Genomic DNA, 5,853 nt, shown 5'->3' on the forward strand with positions numbered 1-5,853 from the left:
AGTTCAAAGTGGGTGTGTATTGCTAGAGCGTATGGAAAAGCTTCCTTGATTTGAGACCAGGAACAGTTACTTTATTACTGGGGTCTGTCCAATGGCTGTGGAGATCAACTTTCTGGTTTTCTACATGAGCCCAGCTGATTGAAGGATCAAATTTAGATTAAAATGTACATATATATCTTTAACAATATTGATACCAATAACATAATATACTTCTGAAGTTCTGTAAGATTAAGTGGGAGTGGTTCACACTTGTAATCCTAGCTACTTAGGAAGCTGAGATCTAGAAGTTGGCAATTCTAAACCAGCCCAGGCAGAAAAATCTATGACATTCCACTTTCAATTAACTAGCAACAAACAAACAAACTGGATGTGTGGCTCAAGTGGTATATCACCAGTTGTGAGCAAACAATTTGAGTGATTGTGAAGCCTTGGAGTTTGACTATCATACTGATTATCTCCGTCTCTATCTCTATCTCTAGTAACAAACTATAGAAATGATCCCTAAAAGTATAGTCTTTCTATCTCTATCTCTATGTACATATCTATGCTTATATCTATCTATATCTATACAATCGATGTCTATATCTATATTCTATCTATATCTATAGCTATACATCTATATATACAAAAGCACAAAGGCATTTATTTATCTTTAAATATCATTTTGGAAGATAGGCATTTGGTCAAAAATCATAATGCTATAGATTGTAGGCCTCAGATCTTTACTAATATAAACAATATATTGATATTTAAGAATGACAGATTATTTTCTTAAAAGCTGGTAGAGATCTCTGCAAAGAGCACTAATTAGAGAGGAAACAAAGTCCATCTTTATATAATATTTGGCATACTAATTTGGTATAGCAGAGTGGCCAAGACGGTAAAAGCTCCCTAGAGCCATTCTGCCTGGGCTCAAAGCCTGGTTCGCTCCGTGTTGGAAGCCACATGTGAGCAGTCACTGTGATTTAGTTATCACACCGGTACCATGTGTATCATAACAACCCTTCCCTCATAGATTTGTTGGGATGCTTATAGGATTATCACTGTCATTCCCATATGTAAATAAATCAAAATAATTTTATACTTAGTACAATAATTTTAAGTGTAAGATGTGCTTATATATTTAAGTAACTGAAGATTACAGAAAACTATCATTGCTCAGTGGCATACACCACAATATAAAGCAACTTTTAAAAGAAGTTCTCAATTTAGAAACATCACAGATTCAGATTTTTCAATCATTAGAGGTGTGGTGCTTCTCAACCTAACAAGTGCCTGTCTTGTTGAAATTTGTTCTAGATCAATATTTTTCTGTCAAATACAACAAAAGAATTTATGACCAGGTCAAACATCCATAAAAGTTTGGAATGTTTATTTTCACCATCTGTATTTATCTCATTGTGAACTAACAACAAACAAAAACTGCATCTGGGGGCTGGGGATATAGCCTAGTGGCAAGAGTGCCTGCCTCGGATACACGAGGCCCTAGGTTCGATTCCCCAGCACCACATATACAGAAAACGGCCAGAAGCGGCGCTGTGGCTCAAGTGGCAGAGTGCTAGCCTTGAGCGGGAAGAAGCCAGGGACAATGCTCAGGCCCTGAGTCCAAGGCCCAGGACTGGCAAAAAAAAAACAAAAAAACAAAAAACTGCATCTTTCCCTGGTGCGTGGTCCGAGGACCCATGCCATGGTCACCTGGCAGTATTCCTAGCTACCTTCTTAGGCTTGGGAAATTTGCAATCTACTGTCAAGTGTATTGCCAAAAGGAACACATACACATAGTCACCAAAAGTTATGAGCAGCTGTGTTCTAACCAATATTATTCTCTATCAAGCCACAGAAATAACCACACTGCTTAACTTCATTTATATAAAGCACAGAAAAGCATCACAGAGAAAATCAGCTTATGGTATTAGAAGTTAGAATGACAGCTATGCTTTTGGTTGGGAATGTATTGAAAAAGTGTGAAGGGAAGAGTCTCTGCGTTAGCTGTCAGCTGATAATCTTGTTCCTGTTGGAGTGCTGGTTAACTGGGTGTATTCAGTTTGTGGAAAATCATTAAGTTGTACACATACAAAGGTGTGGACATTTCTATATGTATATAATACGTGAAATATATGTATTCATAAAATTGCATGTAAGTTTTACTACTTACCGATTGTAGCATATATATTCATGTACACATAATATGCCTACATGTATGTATACTTGTGCACATACATATTCATGTACATAAAATAGTATATATACATCTACATATATAAATTAACATGTACATAAATTTGTTTCATATTGCTTATCTTTTTGTCATCCATAGTTTAATAAAATAAAAATAGGACTATTTTCATATGGAATTTTCCTAATTTGTGAAAAATTTATTTGGCATGCTGGGCACTGGTAGCTCACACCTGCAATCCTAGCTACACAAGAAGCTAAGATCTGAGGGTTATGGTTTGAAGCCAGCCCAGGCAGGAAAGTCTGTGACTCTTATATCCAATTTACCACCAAAAGGCCAGAAGTTAAGCTGTGAAGTGGTAGAGGGCTATCCCTGAGCTCAGTCCTAGTCCTGAATTCAGGACCTGCATAGACACAGAAAAATATTCCATTTAGCAAGGTATTGTTTTTGTTCTTGTAGTTACTAGATCTATTCATTAACAAATTTATTTGCATTTAAAAAGCTTCCTTTTCAAGAGGAAGAATGTAAAGAAATTAAAGTTTTTATTCTTTTCTGAAATAAAAGAGTTGCTTTTCTTTTTCTGTTATACTTTCAAATCCATTACTATTTAAACATGGAAAAGAAATAATCCTAGAGGAATTTGTTGGGACAGCCTAAGCAAGTGATGATGGAGTTGGAGTGAATGTTTGGACTTCAAGTGCTATACATAACCATAACCAATGTGTTTAAACCAACTCCAGCAGTACTGAGAAACACCTGTGATGTATGTCCCTTTGGATGAAAGTTGTGACTAACTTGTTTACTTGACTGAATTTCATGACCTTTATTCTAACATGTGCTTGGAAAGAGAAAATAAAAAGTGTTCTCATTGTGTCTCAAATCCTAGAAAAAATTTTAAAGGACAATTTAGCTACTTCAAGACACCACGACTAACTTTTCAGTACTAAAATTAGCATGAAAAATGCCTCTTTCCAAAACTCCATGAAAAACCCAGATAGATAAAACCATCATGAGTCTTTTGGTTATACAAATGATCTTCAACTTAGAGAAGAATTTGGATTAGAATAACTATTTTTATGATTGATTGCTTTTGTTTGAAGACCGTGTTGGAGAGCATGGAGAGATGTTCCAAAACAAAAACTACCTCCTATTAGCCACAAATCCAAATAAGAGAACCATACTACTGCCAGCAACTCCTTTTGCAATAGCCCCCAAAAACATAAAATACCTAGGAATAACCTTAACCAAAGAAGTGAAAGACCTCTTTGAAGAGAACTTTAAAAGCTTGAAAAATGAAATTAAGTCAGAACTAAGAAAATGGAAAAACCTCCCATGCTCCTGGATTGGGAGGATTAATATAATCAAAATGGCAATATTGCCAAAGGCTATCTACAGATTCAATGCAATACCCATTAATATCCCAACACCATTCTTTAATGAAATAGAGGAAGCAATCCAGAAATTCATATGGAACAATAAAAGACCTAGAATAGCAAAAACACTCCTAAGCAGAAAGAACAGTGCTGGAGGAATTACAATACCCAACTTCAAGCTGTATTATAAAGCTATAGTAATAAAAACAGCTTGGTATTGGCACCGGAACAGGCCTGAAGACCAATGGAACAGAATTGAAGACCCAGAATTAAACCCACAGAACTATGCCTACTTAATCTTTGATAAAGGAGCTAAAACAATAGTATGGAAGAAAGATAGCCTCTTTAACAAGTGGTGCTGGCAAAACTGGCTCAACACATGCAACAAACTAAAACTAGATCCTTATATATCACCCTGCACCAAAATCAATTCCAAATGGATTAAAGACCTTGAAGTCAAAACAGGCACCCTGAAGACACTAAAGGAAGGAGTAGGAGAAACACTTGGGCTCCTTGGCACAGGACAGAACTTCCTTAACCAAGACCCTGAAAGGCTACAAATTAAAGAAAGGTTGGACAAATGGGATTGCATCAAACTCCAGAGCTTCTGCACGGCAAAGGACATAGCTCTCAAGATAAACAGAAAGCCCACAGACTGGGAGAAAATCTTTACCGGACATTCAACAGACAAAGGCCTCATCTCCAAAATATATGCAGAACTAAAAAAATTACCTTCTTCCAAAACAAAACGGCAAAGAACCAATAGCCCCCTCATCAAGTGGGCTAAAGACTTACAAAGAAACTTCTCTGATGAGGAAATGAGAATGGCCAATAGACATATGAAAAAATGCTCTACATCACTGGCCATAAAGGAAATGCAAATCAAAACAACATTGAGATTCCATCTCACCCCAGCAAGAATGTCATATATCAAGAAAACTAATAATAACAATTGTTGGAGGGGATGTGGCCAAAAGGGAACCCTACTTCATTGTTGGTGGGAATGTAAACTGGTTCAGCCACTCTGGCAAGCAGTATGGAGATTCCTCAGAAGGCTAAATATAGAACTCCCCTATGACCCAGCAGCCCCACTGTTGGGTATCTATCCAAAAGACCACAAACAAAATCACAGTAATGCCACCAGCACAACAATGTTCATCGCAGCACAATTTGTCATAGCGAGAAGCTGGAACCAACCCAGATGCCCCTCCATAGATGAATGGATCAGGAAAATGTGGTACATTTACACAATGGAATTTTATGCCTCTATCAGAAAGAATGACATTGTTCCATTTGTAAGGAAATGGAAGGGCTTGGAAAAAGTTATACTAAGTGAAGTGAGCCAGACCCAAAGAAACATGGACTCTATGGCCTCCCTTATTGGGAATAATTAGTACAGGTTTAGGCAAGCCATAGCAGAGCATCACAAGGCCCAATAGCTATACCCTTAGAAACACATAAGATGATGCTAAATGAAATGAACTCCATGTTATGGAAACAAGTGATATATCACAGTTATAACTACTTTCAACGTCCTATGTGTATGTGTAGTTTCTATTATTGATGATGTTTTGTATCACCTTCCTATGTTTGTACCTACACTATCTCTGTAATCTTATCTGAGTATATTGGAAACCGTGTTTACTGGTATTGGAAGTAGGAAATTCAAAGGGAATACCAAATTCGAGAGACACAGGGTAAAAAAAGAGAAATAACTACAAAAGCAATACTTGCAAAACTGTTTGGTGTAAGTGAACTGAACAACTGGAGGGGGGGAGGGAAGGGGGGGAGGGAGGGGGGCATGAGGGACAAGGCAACAAACAGTACAAGAAATGTATCCAATGCCCAATGTATGATACTGTAACCTCTCTGTACGTCAGTTTGATAATAAAAATTTGAGGGAAAAAAAAAAAAAAAAAAAGAACTATAAAACTCCTGGGCCTGGAAAGGAGCGAAAATTGGGAGACAGTGAGAGAAGAGGCAACTTATTTCTAAAATTAATGTACTCTTTATCTGACTCATGTAATCCTCACCACTCTGTACATCACCTTTACATAAACAATAAATAAGTTTAAAAATTAAAAAAAAAACAAAAAAACTGTGTCTTCTAAAGCTGTCACTCCAACTGGCTGCTGTTTAGGCTATGACCTGGAATCTCTTTCCTGGGTGATAAGGATAGCTCAGTAAAACCTCTCAGGAACAAAGGAAGCATGTCATTTCTGGTTCTCTCAGCTATTTCATGTTACATGCTGTAAAGAAAATAATGGGTTTTCATTAACCCAACACCAATGTTTTAGCACTTCT

General features: G+C 37.0%; 1 pseudogene; it reads right to left on the reverse strand.

Moving 5' to 3' along the window:
• Positions 1-441: 441 nt before the first annotated feature.
• On the reverse strand, positions 442-517 carry LOC125361095 (annotated as a pseudogene).
• Between the last annotated feature and the right edge of the window lie 5,336 nt (positions 518-5,853).

The sequence above is a fragment of the Perognathus longimembris genome, chromosome 12 (assembly GCF_023159225.1).
Source record: "Perognathus longimembris pacificus isolate PPM17 chromosome 12, ASM2315922v1, whole genome shotgun sequence".
Lineage (NCBI taxonomy): Eukaryota > Metazoa > Chordata > Mammalia > Rodentia > Heteromyidae > Perognathus > Perognathus longimembris.